A 14205-nucleotide genomic window follows, 5' to 3' on the forward strand; every position below is an offset into this window, starting at 1 on the left:
CATCTGGGTAACCTCCAATGGACTAAACATCAACTTCTCAAACTTCCGATAATGCTCCCTTCTTCATATCCCATCGCCTTTTCCCTCTCACACCTCATCTCGCCAATCAACTTCCCAGCTCTTTACTTCATCCCTTCCTCTTCAGGTTTCACCTATCACCTGGCAGTTCTCTCTCCCCTCCCTCCACCTTTTAAAACTACTCTTCTGAATTTTTTCTCCAGTCCTGCCGAAGGGTTTTGGCCCGAAAGATCGACTGTATTTTTTTTCCATAGATGCTGCCTAGCCTGCTGAGTTCCTCCAGCATTTTGTGTGTGCAGATTGAAAGTAGTTGGTAGAAGTATCCAGGGAATAGAAAAGTGGAGTTATGCAATTTGCCAGTTGAAATAGTGGAAAAGCAGTAACTCTCAACAATCTTGACACATTTCACTTGGATGTGGACTTGAAGAGCGGTCACCTACAGGGCTGTAAACCTAATACCAGATGGCAGAATTACAGTTTGCAGCTCTTGTTTGACTGCTACGGGCACAAATCATCTGAATGGCTTCCAATGAATCTTTTACAAGTTTATGGGTTCTAAATGCTATTTGGGAGTCATCATCTCTTTACATTGGCAGGGTCATTATTGCCTGGTAGCAATATCCTGCACGAGCTGTAATGTGGAAGTGAGTCAGGGATAGCTCAGCCAACCCTTGAATCTGGTCCCACAATTGGAACGACTGGTAACTTTACACTTGATTTTCCAGCAATCCGCCCCACCACTCCCACCAACCCCACCTTCTACTGTCATGCTATGCTCTGTCCTGGAAAACATAAACATAAACTGGAAAAATGACTAAGGCAACAGGGAGGGGAGACATTCTGAAAGCTTATCATTAATAACCTTGATTATAAAAAAATTACGTGAACTATGAGTTTGACATCAAATAATCTGTTCTTTTTGGGTGATGTAATTCACCACCAAAGCAAGAACTACCTCTGTTCTATTCTTAAAGTGTGCTGTAGCTCACACACAACACCAGAAGGCAATTGAATGAGATAGTTATTGAGATACTGAAGAACTACTTAACATTCGGATAGCTTAAGTACATATTTTATGCTCAAGCTACCATCAGTACAACTTTTAGTCTACCTTACACAATAGCCTCAGCTCATTAAACATGTCTCTATTCTTTAACCTAGAATCATTCATAAGGCCCTTCTCTGATGTATCGCCGCTGTTCATTGGCTGATGGTCTTGCTAAGGCATTGTCTATTAGTATCGAATTCCTGGTTCACACCATTGACACCCTGTGCTTCAGAGGTGAGGTGAGTGACATTGACAGCAGTTCAATGAAAATTGATGAATAAGAACAAATTATAAATAAGGAGATTTAACTCATTTATAATTAAGTTAAATTAAAAGGAGAAAAAGCTTACTCGTTCCATCATTCTGCCACTATGCCATGCAGCCATAAAGTCGAAAACTTCCCCCAAAAGATCAGTAAAATGCAACTTTGTAACAAATCAGTAAAAGTCACTCCACCTGTGGAATACTTTGATATTAAATGCATCAAAATCTTCACCACACAAAGTTGACGAATTATTTCCTAGGATCAATGGAAATCATGTTATTAGGCCTGCAGATCTGTGTTAGAAGGCTTCTCGATAGAAAGTACACATGCCACACCACCACACCAGATTCCTTGTTTGTCTGATACCACCCTACCTTGTACATCCAAACAGGTTCCAAAATCAAAGGAGCTTTTGCAATCACAGTTATGCTGATAGACCCAGAAAGTTACGTTTAGCACTGAAATTTACATGAGTCTGAATCAAGTTTAATATCACTGGCATATGTGATGAAATGTGTTATTATGCAACAGCAGGACATTGCAATACATAATAATAAAATCAGCAAATTACAGTAAGTAAAGATATATTTTTAAAGTTAAAATAAATAAATAGTGCAAAAAGAGGGAAAAAAGTACTGAAAAAGTGTTCATGGGTTCTATGTCCATACAGAAATCTGATGGCCAAGTGCAAGAAGTTGTTCCTGAACGTTGAGTATAAAAATATATATGCTTCTAAACATTTGGTAAGTTACATAATGTGGAACTGCATGTGGTGCAGGTACTACAATAATGTAAAAAGTATTACTTTGTATCAGCCAGATATCATTTGAACACAGGGTTTCTATTACCACAAATTATCTTTCTTATAATCTACATTTGACATTTTCATCACATATCAGCTATTTCCTTTGCTGGCAATCTTTTTATAATGGTCTCCTTTCATCCAATCAAATTTTATGAGATCTTCTTACCATGTTAATCAACTTTTGAGATCGTTATTATCCAGGCGGTTTACTTTCCAGCAAAAGATAGCTCTTCTCTTGTCAAGTTCTTTCTTGTTGTGAATTCCTTCATTAGTTTGTGCAGGTCACACCTTGCAAAAAAGCCCTGGGTTGTCTTGCAGCTTTGGTTATAGTCCCATCTACATTCAACCTTGATTACTAAAGGTATCATTAGCATTAGCTAGATTCAAATGAAAAGATTAACTTGCTCATTTCCTGTTATTAAAGGACTACATCAGAATAATTCCAACTATTTTACAACTGGAGAGCTTAATATGTTACTGATGGTAAATGAACATACATCGTTGTGGAAATAATAACATTGAATTTGCGCCAAAATGTTTTAACACGTCATGGCAGGATATAGATCACCCAGCTATTTCAGGAGATATCGTGTTGTAAGTGATTCCTTAGACATTTGTGGTGGTGTGAATGCTTACTTTACTGTGGATTTTAAACCCTGCTTGTGTAGCAGTACATGAACAGACTTCGTAAAACTTCTGATTTGTTTTAAATGTAGCAGGTCCAATTTTTTAAAAAAAATTGTGACCAGCACTTGCAAGGCTAGCATTAAATAGCCATCTACCATTGCTCTCAAAAAGGTAAAAATGATAATAATGGCAAAATTTATTGAACCACTGCAGTCTTTCGAGAAGCTATTGGTCTGCTCCACACCCAAACCCTGTGGGAATAGACATGGTAGAGGAAGTTGTAGAGGCAGGTACAATTACATCGTTAAAATGCATTTAGACAGGTATAATTTATGTTTAATTTATGTTTTCCTGTGCGTGCTGCTTATATGATGCTACGTGCCTGTAAAGTTTCTGCAGGTAAGTTTTTCATTGCATGGGTAATTACAAACAAAATTATGAGGGGTATCATGAGGGGTATAGATAGGGTAAAAACAAGCAGGCTTTCTCCATTGAGGTTGGATGCATCTACAACCGGAGGTCATGGGTTAAGGGTGAAAGGTGAAAAGTTTAAGGGAAGCATGAGGGAAACTTCTTCACTCAGAGGGTCATGAGGGTGTAGAACGAGCTGCCAGCATGAGTGTTGCATGAGAGCTCGATTTCAATGTTTAAGAGAAATTTGGATAGGTACATGGATGGTAGGGGTATTGGGGGGGGGGTTTGGTCCCCATGCAGGTCGATGGGAGTAGGCAGCTTAAATGGGTTGGCACGGACTAGATTGGCTGAAGGGCCTGTTTCTATGCTGTACTATTCTATGACATGTATTTGCCTATAGAAGTAAACTCAGCTTTAACTTTTGGCCCTATGGATATGAAAATTTGAGATGGATACAGACCAAATGCTGGCAAATGGGACAAGTTCCAATAAGCATCTTGGTTGGTATGGATGAGTTAGGCCAAAAGGGTCTGTTTCTGTGCTTTATGACCTAATGACAATGCATTCAAATTGGGCCTTTAATCTGGAGGCAGTAAGGAAATAAAAGGCTCATTAATTAAACTTGACTTAAAGTAATTCAAAATCAAAATATACAATAAAAATATGAAAAGGAACAGAGAATGTTGGAATTGCTCAGCAGGCCAGGCAGCAAGTGTGGTTCGAGAAGCAGACTGAGCATTCTATGTCAATGATATTTCAGCATCTGGTTCCAAGTGTTAGAAGCTTCTTTCTCCCTACATGTGACCTAACCTGCTGAGCAACTGAGAAAAAGAACTGACAGAGAAAAAAAACTGTCATTCTTGGAAGATGGCATTGAGGATATAGAATGAAGGTAATCAGAAGGTAATCAATAAGGAAAAGTAGCCCAAGGTATAATCCTTCTGCACATTAAGTTTTAAAACGTGGAATACATTGGCAAGGTAATAATGAAGGCAGATTTAATTGTAGCATTCAAAAAGGATCTGGATTAGTATTTGAAAGGATAGATTTTGTGCAGTTATAGAGAGAGGATGGGAGATTTGAAATGACTGGATTGCTATTACAATGAGGCAAAATTGTTTCCTTTGATGTTGTGACCATTTTGTTGTGCTGGTGTTCCATGGCTCCTTACTTCCAGCACTTTCTGTTAGATTGAAAGAGATTTTCTTTCAACTATATTCAAACTGTTAATTAGTGTATTCACTGGGATTAAATGAATGGACTGATAATTTATTCTCGAGTCAGTGCGGCCAGAAGAAAACCCCATGTTAAGAAACTAGCAGGAAGAAATCTCATGCAGGTTTCATTCGAGAATTACACAAAGGTTTGAGCCCATGCCATTGAGTCAGAAATATTGCAGAGTTTGAGATATAATGCTTCCTGGTGCTTCTTAAAACCAAAACGTCAAATTTTCTTTAATGTAGGGTTTGAAAACCCTGCCACAGCTGGGGCAAGAAATGTGTATAGTAATGAAAGAGTACTTCATTGTAAGAAGTACTGTTTCAGATGGGATGTCAGACAGACGTGTTGTCTACCCTCTGGGCTCCGTTGCAAAAATAGAAGGGGATCATGGGATTTGTAGAAGCCTGACCTATTCCAAAAGCAAAACAGCTTCAAATACTTCAGATTTTGTGGCACAAATTGCCCTTTGCATTTCGTTATTACCTGGGCAAGAAAGTATTATGGGTTTTCTTGAAGACAAAAAGGCATTTTCCTGTCTGTAAATGATTTAAGGTTTTGAGAAGTAGGCATTGAAATGATTATTGTGGGTTGAAATTCATGATTTCACTTGTTAGGCCCTCAGATTAGTTTGATTTTGAGCATTTTTTGAGGGTAAATTGTATCATGTCAAAGTAAATGATTTTAAGCCAATAGTCAATTGATAAAATAAACAACTAACAGTCCCGGGGAAACTGCCTGTGATTTATTTTTACAGCTATGATCAAATGCATTTGCTTTCCACTTCTGTGGTGTTACAAACAGCTTTTGGCTGAAGTTATTTATGTTACCAGGCATCTTAAAAGCCCAGACTCAAGATTCAGCACTGTATAGTGCTTGTTTAGAAGCTGGAAAAAAGTGGACCCCTATCTCATCTAAACCTCCATGGAATGTTTATGGCAACCAACCCAAAGCAAAAGGGTTAGAGCATGACCCAGGATAAGTCCTTCAATTGTAATTATCTCTGTAATGTAAGACAGGTTGAATGCACAACAGTCATTAGAGCTATTCTAGACATTGATGCCTCACCAGGTCCTGACATGCTCTCCTCTTGGGTACAGCTCACATTTCACAAGGATCATGTTCGCTGTTAAGAATTATCTTCAGTATGTCTGCTGACAAACAGGATGTGGTGTCCATTATTCAATACATCACAGAGATGTTTATATTCTGAGAAGCAGTCTTAAAGCTTCTTCCTCGCTGCTCACAGCCAGGCTTTCAGGTTATTTTCTTCCATGTGCCATGGACCATTCCTATATCCACATTTGCTTAAGATATTGCTGATGTCGACATTTTTTGATGTTTCGTAGTACTTTCTGATATAATATTTAATGGACAGACTACAATAATGAGCTTTGATGTAATATGATCAAAAATCTACACTTAGTACGTTACTTTTCATATAGCAGGCCTGTGTGAAGATGAGAAAATTCTACACAAACATGACAACATAAAGCAACAACTCAAAATGCTGGAGGAACACAGCAGATCAGGTGGCATCTATGGAAATGAATAAATAGTTAACGTTTCAGGCCGAGACTCTTCTTCAGCACTTGAGATGGTGCTGCTGAAGCCCAGCAACTACTTACTGGTGGCAAACGAAACAAAGAATACAACTAAATACTCTATTGAAAACTACTGTAAAATTTACGGTGACCGATCACCGCAAACAATAGAAAGTGAGGTTGGGTCAAGGGCTGAAGCATGGTGGTGCGAGGCGAAGTCGATGTATGTTCGAGGCCAAGTCAGAACGAGATCAAGGCATACTCGAGGTAAAGTTGGAGCAAGTGAAGCGGAGCAAGGTTGGAGCAGAGTAGAAGCAGATTCGATGCCCCTGCACCTAAACCGAGAGCAACGTTTGATCGATCTAAGCATTAGGCCGATTTGGAGGTGTCAGATATGAGCCAGGCCATGGCAGTGGGGTCCCGGCCCAGAGGGTATCGATGCAACGGGGTCCTAGCGCAAGGAATAACCTGACGTTTGAACGATTTAAATGCCAGGCCAGATGGATTGAAAAGGCAGGGTGTTGGTCTGGCTCTGCTTGCAGCTCCCCAATGTTTGCTCGGCTCTGTGCTGAACTGAGGCTAGGGCTGTGGCCTGCTCTGGCTACTACTTGCTTTCTGTCTTTGGGGTCTGTAACGTTCACTTGGTTCTCTGTTGAACAGAGGTTGAGGCTTTGGCCTCCTCCTGCTGCTCTGGGCTTTGTGTCTATGGACTCACTTTGTTTTGAATGCTACGCAACACACATCAAAGTTGCTGGTGAACGCAGCAGGCCAGGCAGCATCTCTAGGAAGAGGTACAGTCGACGCTTTGGGCCGAGACCCTTTGTCAGGAATAACTGAAGGAAGAGCTAGTAAGAGATTTGAAAGTTGGAGGGCAAGGGGGAGATCTGAATGAATGCTATTTGCTTACTTTTATTGTTTGCACATTTTGTTTCTCTCTCTCTCTCTCTGCACACTAGATGTTTGACGATCTTCTTTTTTATGGATTCTTGTAGGTTTCTTTGTTTGATGACTGCCCGTAAGGAGACAAATCTAAAGGTTGTATAATGTAGACACACTTTGATAATAAATGCACTTTGATCTTTGAACTTTGAAAGGAGGGGTGAAGGGCGGCATGGCAGCACAACGCTTTACCGTACCAATGACCAGGGTTCAATTCCTGATGCTGCCTATAAGGAGTTTGTACGTTCTCCCATGACCGTGTGGATTTCCTCCCATGTTCCAAAGACATACCAGTTGGTAGATTAATTGCTGATTGTAAATTGTTTTGTGATTAGGATAGGATTAATTTGGAGGATCTCTGGGCGGCCAGAATAGCCAGAAAGGCCTACTCTGTGTTGTATCTTAAATAAATAAATCGAATGAACCAGCGGGGGCGGGGGTGGGAAAGAGATAGCTGGAAGGTGACAGGTGTAGCCAAGTGGGTAGTAGGAAAGGTAAAGGGCTGAAGAGGAAACGGTCTGGTAAGAGAGGAGAGAGAACCATAGGTGAAAGGGAAGGAAGAAGGGACCCAGGGGAGATGATAGGCAGATGAGATGAGAAGAGAGCGGAGAAGATGAGATGTGAGGTAAGATGAGATGAGAAGGGGCCAGAGTGGGGAATTGCAAAAGAGGGGAGGAGAGGGGAGGCAATAATTTTTTTTATGGGAAGGAGAAATTGATATTCATGCCATCAGGTTGAAGGCTACCCAGGAGGAATATAAAGTGTTGCTCCTCTGTCCTAAGGTTGGCCTTATTGTAGCAGAAGAGGAAGCCATAGACCAACATGTCAGTACGGGCATGCATGGCTGGCCTGAGCTGGAAGGTCGTCTATTCACCTTCAGAATACTACTCAACCCTACTTAAGGATTCTTCCATTAAAGTTTGACCAAAAAACTAAACCCTTTATGAAAGATATTAATTATGCTGGAGATAAATCTGCCTAAAGTGTCTATGTTGCAGTCTGATCTTTTGAAAAATAAAAACTGCAGTTAGCATTTTTGTATTCCTTTTACAGCAGGCAAACTTTCCAAAGTGTCTGACAGATGCTTGGCAGGTTAAGACAGTGGAGATATTGAAATATTTATCATAGGATCTTCTGGTCAAGATGGTGCCTGCATACAACATTCCTTCCGTCAACATTTTCAGGATAGATCAAGAAACCATATATTTCACTTCTTTTATATCTTCTACATTTGTTTCTCACCTTGGAGGTGATTCTGGAACCGTTAGAGCGTGTGGTTTGCTGTTTGAAGATTGTTTGGGTATTCCAGCGTTCTGTAGTCTCCGAGAGGAATCCGGGAAGCAGAGGCAGTGTGCGCGATCCCCATGGTGAACAGACTATATGACGGGGTGCAAACCAATGTTTGACTCCATTTCACTGATTAAAGCTTCCATTGCCTGCTGATTAAAGTAATGAGGGAGATTGAAACATCGAGGATGTGCTTAATGTGAGCGCTGGCTGTGTCTTTTGATCGCTCTGGGCTGCTCTGCTACCAGAGAGGAGAGAGCCTATGGCTTTGCCTGGAGAAGGTTACTCAGGTTTTCTGTGTTTTGGATATGGACATGGACTGTAGACTTTCTTCAGTCTCATAGTTTTTTATATTCTGTGTTGTTCACCCAATCATACTCATTTTTTGTGTGTGGGGATGGGGAATTTGGGGGCTGATGTGCCTGTTCTGTTTTGTTTGTTTATTTGGTGCAGAGATTTGGGGTTGATGTATCAGTTTTTGTCCAGTTTTTTGTACAGTGAGGGAGTTTTGGGAGTTGATGATTGTGCTGCCTTTCTCTTTTTCTTAGTTTCATGGCTACCTGACAAAGAATTTCAGAGTTGTATGCTTTGATAATAAATGAACCTTTGAATTCTAATCATGCAAAAGTTATTGAGTCCACCTTGGCTCCCTGTAGTAGAAACTATCCACAGCTATTTCATTGCTCTTTCCCACAGCCCGGAAAATTACTTTCCATTAAATGTCCATCTAATTCATTTTTTTAAATGCCTGTTATTTTTAGATTTGTTTCTAAAATTCTTTCACGCAATGAGTACCAGATTGTCACCTGTCCCTACATAATTTTGTCTTTTTTCACGTTGCCTTTATATTCAATGCCCATCACTTTAAATCCATTCTCAAGATCTTTGTATCATGTGTTAAAGGGAATGTGTTCTGTCTCTCTACATTACTTAGTGCTTGTTTGGAAGCTGGAACTAAGTGGACTCCATCTCATCCAAAGCTCCATGAAACATTTATTTTTTGTTTAACAATGAAATGTGTTGGGATGTTTAACTGTCCTATAAGTGACATTTAAAGTTAAACTGTTAGATTTTTGATAACGAAGTGTTGGGAAGTTTTATTGTAAGTCATAATAGCAATTTTTTCTCAGAAGTGGTTGTAAAATGTAAATGGCTAGTGATTCAAAGTACTCAGGGACTTAAGATGGTGACTGAAGATTGTCCTAATGAAACGTGTTGAGATGTTTTGCTATATTAAATGTGATATTCAAATTGTGAGATTTTTGATAATCGAGAGTTGTATCCAATCCCATTCTTTTGCTGTTTTCTGAAATCCTGAAAACTAGATGTCTGTCCAATTCACTTTTTAAATACCTGATAAGATAATAATGGATTATCCATGCGAGATGGCTTGAATCTAATAAATAGAGTTTAAATGCAGGGAGACGTTAATAGAGGAAGTGAACTTATTGAAAAGTTAGTGAAGATGTGGGTTCAAATACTAAAGGTTGCTAAATAGTTCACTGTGGAAACTAAGAGAAGAAAAAGAAGCTATTGTAAAGAAGAAGCAGTTAAAAAGAAAGATCAGGTGGTTATAATAAACTTAATGCACAAAGTAGAAGATGGTTACCAGAGGAGTAGGAGACAAATCAACAACAAAGGAAGGCGTAGCAGGACAAGCTGGATATTACAAAGCAAAAGGAAAGAGTTATGTGCCATCATCTTTCTGTCAAGATCATAAAGCTGTTACTGGCATCCCTGGTAAGTCTATGGATGACAAGGTTCAGGTTTGCAAATGGAGATGTGGAAAGGACGAGTAATCAATGATCCATTGACAGCTTTCCTGTAGGATCAACAAATTGAGAGTGAAGCTATCAAGATAAACCTCTGATCTCCAGTGGGAAGATCAATGCAGTCGGAGATGGAGAAGTTAAGCAAGGTGGTTACATGCGGTAGTGAGGTACCATTGGAAGTCCACTGTTGCCTCTTAACTTGGGAGAAAGATCATTGCAATACCGGATAAACGAATCACCTCACGTGGGACAAAATAATATTAACTTCAAAAACTTAATCAGTGTACTACTAGCCTTAGCCAATAATAATTAGTTTATTGCAAGATCCCCAGGATTGTTCCACAGAGATCATGTTTGATTCATTTACTATAGTTGTTAACTTCTGTTGCATTTTTGGGTTTTTCACCAACTCCTCAATCTTGAATATAGAACATAGAACATAGAACATAGAATAGTACAGCACGGTACAAGCCCTTCGGCCCACAATGTTGTGCCGACCCTCAAACCCTGCCTCCCACATAAGCCCCCACCTTAAATTCCTCCATGTACCTGTCTAGTAGTCTCTTAAACTTCACGAGTGTATCTACCTCCACCACTGACTCAGTCAGTGCATTCCACGCAGTAACCACTCTCTGAGTAAAAAACCTTCCTCTAATATCCCCCTCGAGCTTCCCACCCCTTACCTTAAAGCCATGTCCTCTTGTATTGAGCAGTGGTGCCCTGGAGAAGAGGTGCTGGCTATCAACTCTATCTATTCCACTTATTATCTTGTACACCTCTATCATGTCTCCTCTCACCCTCCTTCTCTCCAAAGAGTAAAGCCCTAGCTCCCTTAATCTCTGATCATAATGCATACTCTCTAAACCAGGCAGCATCCTGGTAAATCTCCTCTGTACTCTTTCCAATGCTTCCACATCCTTCCTATAGTGAGGCAATCAGAACTGGACACAGTACTCCAAGTGTGGCCTAACCAGAGTTTTATAGTGCTGCATCATTACATCACGACTCTTAAACTCTATCCCTCGACTTATGAAAGCTAACACCCTATAAGCTTTCTTAACTACCCTATCTACCTGTGAGGCAACTTTCAGGGATGTACCCCGAGATCCCTCTGCTCCTCCACACTACCAAGTACCCTGCCATTTACTTTGTACTCTACCTTGGAGTTTGTTCTTCCAAAGTGTACCACCTCACACTTCTCCGGGTTGAACTCCATCTGCCACTTCTCAGCCCACTTCTGCATCCTATCAATGTCTCTCTGCAACCTTTGACAATCTTCTACACTATCTACAATACCACCAACCTTTGTGTCATCTGCAAACTTGCCAGCCCACCCTTCTACCCCCACATCCAGGTCCGTTAATAAAAATCACATAAAGTAGAGGTCCCAGAACAGATCCTTGTGGGACACCAGTAGTCACAATCCTCCAATCTGAATGTACTCCCTCCACCATGACCCTCTGCCTTCTGCAGGCAAGCCAATTCTGAATCCACCTGGCCAAACTTCCCTGGATCTCATTGCTTCTGACTTTCTGAATAAGCCTACCGCGTGGAACCGTGTCAAATGCCTTACTAAAATCCATATAGATCACATCCACTGCACTACCCTCATCTATATGCCTGGTCACCTCCTCAAAGAACTCTATCAGGCTTGTTAGACATGATCTGCCCTTCACAAAGCCATGCTGACTGTCCCTGATCAGACTATGATTCTCTAAATGCCCATACATCCTATCTCTAAGAATCTTTTCCAACAGGTTTCCCACCACAGACGTAAGGCCCACTGGTCTATAATTACCCGGACTATCCCTACTAACTTTTTTGAACAAGGGGACAACATTTGCCTCCCTCCAATCCTCTGGTATCATTCCCGTGGACAATGAGGACATAAAGATCCTAGCCAGAGGCTCAGCAATCTCTTCCCTCGCCTTGTGGAGCAGCCTGGGGAATATCCCATCAGGCCCTGGGGACTTATCCGTCCTAATGTATCTTAACAACTCCAACACCTCCTCTCCCTTAATATCAATATGCTCCAGAACATCAACCTCACTCATATTGTCCTCACCATCATCAAGTTCCCTCTCATTGGTGAATACCAAAGAGAAGTATTCATTGAGGACCTCGCTCACTTCCACCGCCTCCAGGCATATCTTCCCACCTTTATCTCTAATCGGTCCTACCTTCACTCCTGTCATCCTTCTTTTCTTCACATAATTGAAGAATGCCTTGGGGTTTTCCTTTACCCTACTCACCAAGGCCTTCTCATGCCCCCTTCTTGCTCTTCTCAGCCCCTTCTTAAGCTCCTTTCTTTCTTCCCTATATTCCTCAATAGACCCATCTGATCCTTGCTTCCTAAACCTCATGTACGCTGCCTTCTTTCACCTGACTAGATTTTCCACCTCACTTGTCACGCATGGTTCCTTCGCCCTACCATTCTTTGTCTTCCTCACCAGGACAAATTTGTCCCTAACTTCCTGCAAGAGATCTCTAAACATCGACCACATGTCCATAGTACATTTCCCTGCAAAAACATCATCCCAATTCACACCTGCAAGTTCTAGCCTTATAGCCTCATAATTTGCCCTTCCCCAATTAAAAATTTTTCTGTCCTCTCTGATTCTATCCTTTTCCATGATAATGCTAAAGGCCAGGGAGCGGTGGTCACTGTCCCCCAGATGCTCACCCACTGAGAGATCTGTGACCTGACCTGGTTCATTACCTAGTACTAGATCTAGTATGGCATTCCTCCTAGTCGGTCCTGTCCATATACTGTGACAGGAATCCATCCTGGACACACTTAATAAACTCTGCCCCATCTAAACCCCTGGAACTAATCAGGTACCAATCAATATTAGGGAATAACTGCTACTTATCTACCATGAATGGTTTTAAGGTTAAATTAAGAGCACAATGACTGCGACCCTCGTATGATCTGAGGTCATTACATTTTGTATGGTCTATTTCAGGTTAAAGTTAAATCTTTCAATGAACTCTAACTTAGAATACCTTACATAGTAGAGACAGCAATTAATAATTCACTTTTGGTGTAAAGCAGAAGATTGGTCATATATATAAATGTCTATAAATGAAGTCTTATGACAGATAGATCATTTTCTGTGCCTTTGCCTATTGTGTTGAAATGAGCTCTGTTTGGCCTGCTTCAGATTATATCTTCAATACCAATATGTTCTTTGCATCAGTTCAATAACCCTATGCTTGGTTACTAAAGGCATTACTCTAGGGCCACACCAATGAATGAAATGGCACAACAGTTATTTTCTAAATCTATAATTATTGCAAAGACAAATTTGCTACTGCTTAAATGAAGAACTTTCCTCAAAATATGAAGTCATCCAATGAACCTTTTTATTACTGATCTTCTTTAATTATATTTAGTGTTTTTAGAACAACAGCGAGCTTATTGGAGCTATGAGTGTAGAGTAACCAAGAGTCTGCTGCAAGGTATACCACTCAGTTGTAAGGTTAACATTGGTTCCCTGAAATTTAAACTTTTGAACATATAAAAAGCTAAAGTGATTCAAAGTTACAATTACTTTCTATTTATTTGATGAAACGTTTATAAAACATTAAATAACATAATGAAATGAACTTCCCAATATCAGAATCAGGTTTAATATCTCCAGCATATGTTATGAAATTTATTTTCTTTGCAGCAGTAGAACATTGCCATCCATAATAATAAAGAAAAAATAATAGAACTATAAGCACATGCAAAAATCATAAACAGAATCAAACAACTTTTTACTTTGTTGGTGATAACAGAGTTGGTTTTGGCTAATGGGAATCCAAATAAAAATCAGAATCAGAATCAGGCACATGTTGTGAAATTTGTTAACTTTGCAGCAGCAGTTCAATGCAATACTTGATAATAGAGAGTAAAAAAAAACTGAATTACAGTACATATACAGTATGTCAATTAGCTAACTTAAAAAAGTTGTGCAAAAAAATAGGAAATAACGAGAAGTAGTGAGGTAGTGTTTATGGGTACAATCATTAACCACATCTCCCATTTCATCACAAGATACCAGTATCTATAAGATGAAACAATGAAATTAATTTTCTAATTTGGGAGATGATTTTTGAGATGACTCTTGTTTTAATAAATTGCTAAAATGATTGAAAGCAGTAACTTCATAAACCTCAAGAAAATTTATCTTTAATTACACCTTTGGAATTCTTCCCACCTTGAAATTCCAACATAGGGATAATTTCATTATAGGACAATAGATAGTCCTAATGACCATGCA

Source organism: Mobula hypostoma, chromosome 8 (genome assembly GCF_963921235.1).
Source record: "Mobula hypostoma chromosome 8, sMobHyp1.1, whole genome shotgun sequence".
NCBI lineage: Eukaryota > Metazoa > Chordata > Chondrichthyes > Myliobatiformes > Myliobatidae > Mobula > Mobula hypostoma.